The 12,765-nt window shown below is 32.9% G+C and overlaps 4 non-coding genes across 4 annotated transcripts; all 4 read left to right on the top strand.

Annotated features, from left to right (window-relative positions):
• Window positions 1-3,130: 3,130 nt before the first annotated feature.
• Window positions 3,131-3,203, top strand: Trnak-cuu (transfer RNA lysine (anticodon CUU)). The gene has a single exon. It is a non-coding gene; the product is annotated as a tRNA-Lys (tRNA).
• A 1,087-nt stretch (window positions 3,204-4,290) lies between these two features.
• Trnak-cuu (transfer RNA lysine (anticodon CUU)) lies at window positions 4,291-4,363 on the top strand. Its single transcript has one exon. It is a non-coding gene; the product is annotated as a tRNA-Lys (tRNA).
• A 5,063-nt stretch (window positions 4,364-9,426) lies between these two features.
• Window positions 9,427-9,499, top strand: Trnak-cuu (transfer RNA lysine (anticodon CUU)). Its single transcript has one exon. It is a non-coding gene; the product is annotated as a tRNA-Lys (tRNA).
• A 1,390-nt stretch (window positions 9,500-10,889) lies between these two features.
• On the top strand, window positions 10,890-10,962 carry Trnak-cuu (transfer RNA lysine (anticodon CUU)). Its single transcript has one exon. It is a non-coding gene; the product is annotated as a tRNA-Lys (tRNA).
• The last annotated feature ends 1,803 nt before the right edge of the window (window positions 10,963-12,765 follow it).

Below are 12,765 nucleotides of genomic sequence, written 5' to 3'. Positions count from 1 at the left end.
TGAAAATGTATGCATTCAGACTAAAATTTTTAAAAAGATACTTTGATGTGAATTTCCATGCTGTGTGGAAAACTACCTTTGATCACTTTTATCTACTGTTCTGAACATGAGGTTGACCAAAGAGTTGTTTCTCATGTCTTTAAATAAGCAACAATTGAATACCCTACCTATATTTTACAGATAAATGTTTCAGGCATGGGAAAAACTTAGAAATAATATCGATACAAATATTGATGTGAGGAATGTTTTTGAACAACCTCTCTTTTTAAATCCTAATATTACATGTGCTGGTAAAACGTTGTTTTTCGCAGAATTTATAGAAGCAGGAATTGTTCGTGTTCAGGATATTACATATGAATTTGTACCTGGAATACTACCTTATAGAGCTATTCAAGAAATGATATACAAATCAAATTCTGAGATCAAAACAGATAAGATAAAAAAAAAGACTATAATTGCATAATAGAAAGTATACCATTAGGCTGGAGAAATATTGTTGCAACAGAGTCAAAACCCACTGTAACCAATGGGAGAAATAATATGTTTCTCAGAGTTGATACAAAATTATATGTCCTCTGTTTATGTACAACACAACTATTTTACAAGCTTTTATGTACGTTGATTTTTCAAGAACCAGCTTCTGTTTCCTTTTGGAGTGAGATATTTAGTTTGGAAAAGCATAAGTACTGGAAATTGATACACCTACCTTTCAAGACCCCAGATTGTGTAGATTTGGATTACAGAATAATGCACAATCGAATATTTACAAAAGAGAGACTAAAATACTATGGCAAAATTGATAATGACTTATGTCCAGTGTGCCAGTTGGAAACAGAGGATTTATTTCACATGTTTTTGAAATGTCCTGAATTAAGCTCTTTTAAGAATTATATTGTATATATAGTTGAGATTCTTTTTAAAAATTGTAGAGTTGGTGTTCTCAATAGCACTTCTTTTGAACAAATGCTCATGATAGGATATAACAAAGAAACAAAATCAGTAAATAGTTATTTTTTGAACTACATTCTGAGCATTGCTCGATTGTGCATTTACAAAAGAAGAAACATTATGTCTTTATTAGGGAAACAAATAGACATCGAAAGATTGTTCCAATATTTGACTAGAAAATATATATTATATGCGTATCAACATTACAAAGACAAAAATCAGACTTTGATTACGAAGTATTTTGTAAGAGATAATCCTTTAATGAGAATAGAAGAGGATAAAGTGTTTATTACATTGTAGAATCATTGTTTTGTACTATAGCATTACAAAAAATTTTTTAGAATCATTGTTCTGTAATATAGCTTAACAAAATACTATTGTAGAATCATTGTTTTGTAATATAGCATTACAAACTACTATGTACATACTGACTGTATATTTTTAACTTATATACTGTACAAAGCTTTTTTAAATAAAGAAAGAAGAAAAAAGAAGAGCACGGGACTCTTAATCCCGGGGTCGTGGCTTCGAGCCCCACATCGGGCGAATATATTTTTTAAATTGCTAGAATCTTGCTAGTTAACGCCACTTTTAGATGCACATTTCTCATGTTTGTTTATATTAGAGAGCATATATACAATATATATATATATATATATATATATATATATATATATATATATATATATATATATACAATAAGTTAAGTCATCTACAACTATTCGAAAACCAACATCTGACCTGTCTATGTTGTACTTTCCACGACTATATTTTAATTGACCTTATGCCAGAAGGCAGATCGCTCCGCCTACCGAACACGTGACTTGACAACGTCTTAACCTCCGACAAACATTCTGTGAAAATGGCGTCCTTGATATCATTAAAAGATATACCAGACGATATTGGTGAGCAATATTTGCCATATAAAACAACACTGAGACAGAGACAGAAATCGAGAGCATTTATCCATCCCTTGCACTTCTCTAAGTTACGTCGGTATGCGGAGAACTCGCCCCCACGTATCTGGAGAAGTCGCCCCAGAGTGGTTGGAGAAATCATCCCAAAGCTTGTCACCCAAATAACCTTTTTATGACACAATCAAGTCATCCTTTATGTGATTCATATATATATATATATATATATATATATATATATATATATATATATATATATATATACATATATATATATATATATATATATATAGATAGATAGATAGATAGATAGATAGATAGATAGATAGATATACGCGATCACTCAAGAGACATTAACTAAACTGAAGCAATATCATAGTAATATTTATAAGGATGAAGTTAAGTCCGTATATAATCTAATGAATGACAACAGTACAGTGATTAAAAAAGATGATAAGTCAAACGCTATTATTATTGTGAATCAATATGATTATGTTAAAGAAGTTGAACGTCAATTAGAAATTAAATAAAATATTCAACATGCATTAATGAGATCGCTAAAAAAAAATAATTCTGTATGTGAGGAATTTGATACTTTCCCTCTTAACATACGTACACCTCAAAAATAATAATTATGTATAAGAGGAATTTGATACTATCCCTCTTAACATACGTACACCTCAATTCTACATATTACCTAAAAGTCATAAAAATCCTGACCATAATGTACCTTTAAATTTTCAAGGACGACCCATTATATCAGGTTGTAATTCATATACTGAAAACCTATCCAAATTTATTGATAGTGTTTTACAACCTTAAGTGAAATCACTTCCTTCATGCTTAAAGATACATTTGGCGATAGCAATTACGAACATAACATCATAACATCTAATTCATGTTGGTGTATCCACGACTAATTTTTAATTACGAACATAATGACATTAACAGGTACGTAAGCAAATACATATAGCACAGGCACCTAAGTAACGACATATAACTAAGGAAAGCTTCTCAGTCTTACTGATACAACTAAAAATGATGTATTTCAATTATTTGTGAAATAATCCTGGCGGAAGGTGAAGAAAATTGCTCGAAATAAATACAGTTCGTCTTTTTGCTTGCCTGTAGAAATAGTACAACTCGGATCTCATTTTTGTATTGGTTCGGTGATGCGCGATAAATATATATATATATATATATATATATATATATATATATATACGATGTAACTTGAGAAGAAAAACCAATAAATGATATAGACGTCAGCCCGGTTAGCTCAGTCGGTAGAGCACGGGACTCTTAATCCCGGGGTCGTGGGTTCGAGCCCCACATCGGGCGAATATCTTTTTTTATAGCTTGAATCTTGCATAGTAAACTCAACTTTTAGATGCACATTTCTCATGCACCTACGCAATACAGTACATTTTATTTTAAAGAGCACATACACAACATAATACTTTATATTAGAGAGCACATACACAATATAATACCTTATATAAGAGAGCACATGCACAAAACAATCCTTTATATTAGACAGCACATACAAAATACAATACATTATATTAGAGATCACGTACACAACACAATACTTTATATTAGTGAGCACATACACAATACAATACTTCATATTAGAGAGCACATACACAATACTCTACTTTATATTAGAGAGCATATACACAGCACAATAAAATATATTAGAGACCACATACACACCACAATACATTATATTAGAGAGCACATACACAATACAACAATTTTTATTAGAGCGCACATACCCAATACAATACATTATATTAGAGAGCACATACACAATACAATATTTTTTATCAGTGAGCACACACACAATACAATACTTTATATTAGAGAGCACATACACAATACAATATCTTATATTAGAGAACACATATACAACACAATAGATTGTATTAGAGAGCACATACACAACACAATATTTTATATTAGAGAGCACATACACAATACAATCCTTTATATTAGACAGCACATACAGAACACAATACTTTATATCATAGAGCACATACACAATACAATACTTTGTATTAGACAGCACATATACAACACAATATATTATACTATAGAGCACATACACAACACAATACTTTATATTAGAGAACATAATGACCGAAATAGGTACGTAAACAGATACACACAGGCTCCTAAGTAACGACATATAACTAAGTAAAGCTTCTCAGTCTTACTGATGAAACTAATAATGATGTATTTCAATTATTTGTGAAATAAACGTAGCGGACGGTGTACAAGGTGCTGGAAACAAATATGGTTTGTCTTTTGCTTGCCTTTGGAAATGATATAACTCGTTGGATCTCTTTTCCGAATTGGTTCACTGATGGGCGATAAATATACGATGTAACATGGGGAGAAAAAGCACTAATTCATATCGATATCAGCCCGGTTAGGTCAGTCGGTAGAGCACGGGACTCTTAATCCCGGGGTCGTGGGTTCGAGCCCCACATCGGGCGAAAATTTTTTTAAATATCAAGAATCTTGCATAGTAAATGCAAGTTTACATGCACATTTCTCATTTTTTTATCTTAAAGATCACATACACAGCACAATACTTTCTATTAGAGAGCACACACACAATACAATACTTCATATTAGAGAGCACATACACAATACTCTACTTTATATTAGACAGCACATACACAGCACAATAAAATATATTAGAGAGCACATACACACCACAATACATTATATTAGAGAGCACATACACAATACAACACTTTTTATTAGAGAGCACATACCAGATACAATACATTATATTGGAGAGCACATACACAATACAATACCTTATGTTAGAGAGCACATACACAATACAATACTTTATATTAGAGAGCACATGCACAACACAAGGCATTATGTTAGAGAGCACATACACAATACAATACATTATATTAGAGAGCACATACACAACACAATATTTTATATTAGAGAGCACATACACAATACAATACTTCATATTAGAGAGCACATACAAAATACTCTGCTTTATATCAGAGAGCACATACACAGCACACTAAAATATATTAGAGAGCACATACACAGAACAATACACTATATTAGAGAGCACATACACAATACAACACTTTTTATTAGAGACCACATACCCAATACAATACATTATATTAGATAGCACATACCCAATACAACACATTATATTAGAGAGCACATACACAATAAATATATTTTATTAGAGAGCACATACCCAATACAATACTTTATATTAGAGAGCACATACACAATACAATGCCTTATATTACAGAACGCATATATAACACAATACATTATATTAGAGAGCACATACACAATATTTTATAATAGAGAGCACATACACAACACAATCCTTTATATTAGTGAGCACATACACAACACAATACTTTATATTAGAGAGCACATACACAATACAATACTTCATATTAGAGAGCACATACACAATACTCTACTTTATATCAGAGAGCACATACACAGCACAATAAAATATATTAGAGAGCACATACACTGAACAATACATTAGAGAGCACATGCACAACACAAGGCATTATATTAGAGAGCACATACACAATACAATACATTATATTAGAGAGCACATACACAACACAATATTTTATATTAGAGAGCACATACACGATACAATCCTTTATATTAGAGAGCACATACACAACACAATACTTTATATTAGAGAGCACATACACAATACAATACTTCATAATAGAGAGCACATACACAATACTCTACTTTATATCAGAGAGCACATACACAGCACAATAAAGTATATTAGAGAGCACATACACACCACAATACACTATATTAGAGAGCACATACACAATACAACACTTTTATTAGAGACCATATACCCAGTACAATACATTATATTAGAGAGCACATACCCAATACAATACATTATATTAGATAGCACATACACAATACAATATATTTTATTCGAGAGCACATACCCAATACAATACTTTAGATTAGAGAGCACATACACAATACAATGCCTTATATTACAGAACGCATATATAACACAATACATTATATTAGAGAGCACATACACAATATTTTATATTAGAGAGCACATACACAACACAATCCTTTATATTAGTGAGCACATGCACAACACAATACTTTATATTAGAGAGCACATACACGATACAATACCTTATATTAGAGAGCACATACACAACACAATATTTTTTATTAGAGAGCACATGCACAACACAATCCTTTATATTAATGAGCACATACACAACACAAACCTTTATATTAGTGAGCACATACACAACAAAATACTTTATATTAGAGAGCACATACACGATAAAATACCTTATATTAGAGAGCACATATACAACACAATACATTATATTAAAGAGCACATACACAACACAATACTTTATATTAGAGAACATAATGACCGAAATAGGTACGTAAACAGATACACACACTCACCTAAGTAACGACATATAACTAAGTAAAGCTTCTCAGTCTTACTGATAAAACTAATAATGATGTATTTCAATTATTTGTGAAATAAACATAGCGGACGGTGATAAAAGTACATTTTATTTTAGAGAGCACATACACAACATAATACTTTATATTAGAGAGCACACAGACAATACAATACTTTAAATAAGAGAGCACATGCACAACACAATCCTTTATATTAGAGAGCACATAGAAAATACAATACATTTTATCAGAGATCACGTACAGAACACAACACTTTATATTAGAGAGCACATACACAATACAATACTCCATATTAGAGAGCACATACACAATACTCTACTTTATATACACAGCACAATAAAATATATTAGAGAGCACATACACACCACAATACATTATATTAGAGAGCACATACACAATACAACAATTTTTATCAGAGCGCACATACCCAATACAATACATCATATTACAGAGCACATACACAATACAATACTTTTTATTAGAGAGCACATACCCAATACAATACATTATATTAGAGAGCACATACACAATACAATATTTTTTATCAGTGTGCACACACCCAATACAATACTTTATATTAGAGCGCACATACACAATACAATACCTTATATTAGAGAGCACATACAGAACACAATACTTTATATCACAGAGCACATCCACGATAAAATACCTTATATTAGAAAGCACATATACAACACAATAGATTATATTAGAGAGCACATACACAGCACAATATTTTATATTAGAGAGCACATACACAATACAATCCTTTATATTAGAGAGCACATACAGAACACAATACTTTATATCACAGAGCACATCCACGATAAAATACCTTAAATTAGAGAGCACATATACAACACAATATATTATATTAGAGAGCACATACACAACACAATACTTTATATTAGAGAACATAATGACCGAAATAGGTACGTAAACAGATACACACAGGCACCTAAGTAAAACTAATAATGATGTATTTCAATTATTTGTGAAATAAACATAGCGGACGGTGTAAAAAGTGCTGGAAACAAAAATAGTGTGTCTTTTGGTTGCCTGTGCAAATGATATAACTCGTTGGATCTCTTTTCCGAATTGGTTCACTGATGGGCGATAAATATACGATGTAACATGGGGAGAAAAAGCACTAACTCATATCGATATCAGCCCGGTTAGCTCAGTCGGTAGAGCACATACACAATACCCTACTTTATATTAGAGAGCACATACACAGCACAATAAAATATATTAGAGAGCACATACACACCACAATACATTATATTAGAGAGCACATACACAATACAACACTTTTTATTAGAGAGCACATACCAAATACAATAGATTATATTAGAGAGCACATACACAATACAATACATTATATTAGAGAGCACATGCACAACACAAGGCATTATATTAGAGAGCACATACACAATACAATACTTTATATTAGAGAGCACATGCACAACACAAGGCATTATATTAGAGAGCACATACACAATACAATACATTATATTAGAGAGCAGATACACAACACAATACTTTATATTAGAGAACATAATGACCGAAATAGGTACGTAAACAGATACACACAGGCACCTAAGTAACGACATATAACTAAGTAAAGCTTCTAAGTCTTACTGATAAAACTAATAATGATGTATTTCAATTATTTGTGAAATAAACATAGAGAACGGTGATAAAAGTACTGGAAACAAATATAGTTTTTCTTTTGCTTGCCTGTGGAAATGATATACCTCGTTGGATCTCTTTTCCAAATTGGTTCACTGATGCGCGATCAACATACGATGTAACTAGAGGAGAAAAATCAGTAACTCATATCGATATCAGCCCGGTTAGCTCAGTCGGTAGAGAACGGGACTCTTAACCCCGGGGTCGTGAGTTGGAGCACCACATCGGGCGAATTTTTTTTTTTAAATACCTAGAATCTTGCATAATAAATTCAAGTTTCCATGCACATTTCTCATTTTTTTATATTAAAGATCACATACACAGCACAATACTTTATATTATAGAGCACATACACAATACAATACTTCATATTAGAGAGCACATACACAATACTCTACTTTATATTAGACAGTACATACACGGCACATTAAAATATATGAGAAAGCACATACACACCACAATACATTATATTAGAGAGCACATACACAATACAATGCTTTTTATTAGAGAGCACATACCCAATACAATACTTCATATCAGAGAGCACATACACAATACTCTACTTTATATTAGACAGTACATACACAGCACAATAAAATATATTAGAGAGCACATACACACCACAATACATTATATTAGAGAGCACATACACAATACAATACTTTTTATTAGAGAGCACATACCCAATACAATACATTATATTAGAGAGCACATACACAATACAATATTTTTCTATTAGAGAGCACATACCCTATACAATACTTTATGTTAGAGAGCACATACACAGCACAATACTTTATATTAGAGAACATAATGACCGAAATAGGTTGTTGTTGTTGTTGTTGTGGGGTTTAACGCCATTTTGCAGCACATGATAGGCTATACATGGCGGCCAGTATTAATGGTGGAGGAAGAACCAGAGAAAACCCCGGAAAGAACCACCGACCCACGAGAAGCTACTGGCAAGCTTTCTCACATACCCACATTGGCTGAATCCTAGACTCGAACCGCCGCAGACAGAGGTGAGATGGCAGTGATCCGTAACGAAGAGCGCTTTAGACCACTCGGCCACTACCGAAATAGGTACGTAAACAGATACACACAGGCACCTAAGTAACGACATATAACTAAGTAAAGCTTCTCAGTCTTACTGATAAAACTAATAATGATGTATTTCAATTATTTGTGAAATAAACATAGCGGACGATGTAAAAAGTGCTGGAAACAAATATAGTTGGTCTTTTGCTTGCCTGTGCAAATGATATAACTCGTTGGATCTCTTTTCCGAATTGGTTCACTGATGGGCGATAAATATACGATGTAACATGGGGAGAAAAAGCACTAACTCATATCAATATCAGCCCGGTTAGCTCAGTCGGTAGACCACGGGACTCTTAATCCCGGGGTCGTGGGTTCGAGCCCCACATCGGGCGAACATTTTTTTAAATATCAAGAATCTTGCATAGTAAATGCAAGTTTACATGCACATTTCTCATTTTTTTATCTTAAAGATCACATACACAGCACAATACTTTCTATTAGAGAGCACATACACAATACAATACTTCATATTAGAGAGCACATACACAATACTCTACTTTATATTAGAGAGCACATACACAGCACAATAAAATATATTAGAGAGCACATACACACCACAATACATTATATTAGAGAGCACATACACAATACAACACTTTTTATTAAAGAGCACATACCAAATACAATACATTATATTAGAGAGCACATACATAATACAATCCCTTATGCTAGAGAGCACATACACAATACAATATTTTATATTAGAGAGCACATGCACAACACAAGGCATTATATTAGAGAGCACATACACAATACAATACATTATATTAGAGAGCACATACACAACACAATATTTTATATTAGAGAGCACATACACGATACAATCCTTTATATTAGAGAGCACATACACAACACAATACTTTATATTAGAGAGCACATACACAATACAATACTTCATAATAGAGAGCACATACACAATACTCTACTTTATATCAGAGAGCACAAACACAGCACAATAAAGTATATTAGAGAGCACATACACACCACAATACACTATATTAGAGAGCACATACACAATACAACACTTTTATTAGAGACCATATACCCAGTACAATACATTATATTAGAGGGCACATACCCAATACAATACATTATATTAGATAGCACATACACAATACAATATATTTTATTCGAGAGCACATACCCAATACAATACTTTAGATTAGAGAGCACATACACAATACAATGCCTTATATTACAGAACGCATATATAACACAATACATTATGTTAGAGAGCACATACACAATATTTTATATTAGAGAGCACATACACAACACAATCCTTTATATTAGTGAGCACATACACAACAAAATACTTTATATTAGAGAGCACATACACGATAAAATACCTTATATTAGAGAGCACATATACAACACAATACATTATATTAAAGAGCACATACACAACACAATACTTTATATTAGAGAACATAATGACCGAAATAGGTACGTAAACAGATACACACACTCACCTAAGTAACGACATATAACTAAGTAAAGCTTCTCAGTCTTACTGATAAAACTAATAATGATGTATTTCAATTATTTGTGAAATAAACATAGCGGACGGTGATAAAAGTACTGGAAACAAATATAGCTTTTTTTGGCTTGCCTGTGGAAATGATATAACTCGTTGGATCTCTTTTCCGAATTGGTTCACTGATGCGCGGTAAATATACGACGTAACTAGAGGAGAAAAAGGACTAACATATATCGATATCAGCCCGGTTAGCTCAGTCGGTAGAGCACGGGACTCTTAATGCCGGGGTCGTGAGTTGGAGCCCCACATCGGGCGAACATTATTTTTTAAATACCTAGAATCTTGCATAGTAAATTCAAGTTTCCATGCACATTTCTCATTTTTTTTATATTAAAGATCACATGCACAGCACAATACTTTATATTAGAGAGCACATACACAATACAATGCTTCATATTAGAGAGCACATACACAATACTCTACTTTATATTAGACAGTACATACACGGCACATTAAAATATATTAGAGAGCACATACACACCACAATACATTATATTAGAGAGCACATACACAATACAATACTTTTTTTAGAGAGCACATACCCAATACGATACTTCCTATCAGAGAGCACATACACAATACTCTGCTTTATATTAGACAGTACATACACAGTACACTAAAATATATTAGAGAGCACATACACACCACAATACATTATTTTAGAGAGCACATACACAATACAATATTTTTTTTATTAGAGAGCACATACCCAATGCAATATTTTATGTTAGAGAGCACATACACAATACAACACTTTATATTAGAGAACATAATGACATAAATAGGTACGTAAGCAAATACATATAACACAGGCAGCTAAGTAACGACATATAACTAAGGAAACGTTTCTCAGTCTTACTGATACAACTATAAATTATGTGTTTCAATTATTTGTGAAATAATCATAGGGAACGGTGATAAAAGTGCTGGGAAAAAATAAGTTTGTATTTTGCTTCCCTGTGGAAATAGTATAACTCATTGGATCTCTTTTTCTGAATTGGTTCAATAATGCGCAATAAGTATGCGATGTAACTTGAGAAGAAAAAGCAATAACTGTTATCGACGTCAGCCCGGTTAGCTCAGTCGGTAGAGCACGGGACTTGAGACTTCCGGTTATGACATCAGATGGAAAACACGTTTGATGATCGCTCCGTGAATTTTCAAGTTTTCTTCCTTTAATAGACACTTTTTCTGTTTTAACTTGTTACAGGTACGTTTATTAGATTCGTGTGATCGCATTCATATAGAAGTTAGATATATTTTGTGTGTGTGGATAACTTTATCCACCACACAAAATACTATTTTCTGTGAGAATGAATTCAAAGCCTGGTCGTGCTGCACGTGCAGCACAGGGAGCGGACTCAAATTCTAAAGACACCAGTGGAATAGCTAGCAATAAGAATGGCATGTCGAGTAACATCGATAGACAGACAAGAGCTTCTCGTCGTTTTGGGAAAGAATGTACCGTGGTGATTGATGTAAATGATGTGAAGAAAATAAAGGCGAGTGATATTATTAGAAGTGTAGAGGAATTAACCGTAGATATGTCGGTCTATGCAGTTGTGCCCAAAGGTGCAAATTTGTATGAGGTCACACTACCGAGCAAGGAAGTAGCATATAATATCTTGTGTGGAATTGATATTGGAAGTGAACACTTTGATTGTACTCTCTTATATTCAGACACTATTATTGTGTCAATTCTTCATTTACCAGCATACATCACCGATGATGATATAAGTATGAAGCTCGGTGAATACGGAGTAGAACTTCTTTCTCCCATTCAACGCAGATATTATCCTGGGACTAGTGTGGCTGATGGGACTCGTTATGTCAAATGTAAATTTCCACAGCAGGTAAAATCCTTGCCTTACAGTCTGAAATTTCAGACTGCCAATGGTCAGCAATACTTTAGAGTATTACACGATAACCAAGTTAAGGTATGTTCTAGATGTCTAGATCCGGGACATGTTATGAAAGACTGCCCTGATTTTGTATGCTACAAGTGTGGGGAACAAGGCCATGTAGCAAAAAATTGCACAAGGCAAAGATGTGACAGTT

The sequence above is a fragment of the Sinohyriopsis cumingii genome, chromosome 10 (assembly GCF_028554795.1).
Source record: "Sinohyriopsis cumingii isolate HCF-2022 chromosome 10, ASM2855479v2, whole genome shotgun sequence".
In the NCBI taxonomy this organism is placed as follows: Eukaryota; Metazoa; Mollusca; class Bivalvia; order Unionida; family Unionidae; genus Sinohyriopsis; species Sinohyriopsis cumingii.
Note: the sequence above shows the minus strand (reverse complement) of the source record. Positions and strands in the feature narration are given on the sequence as shown.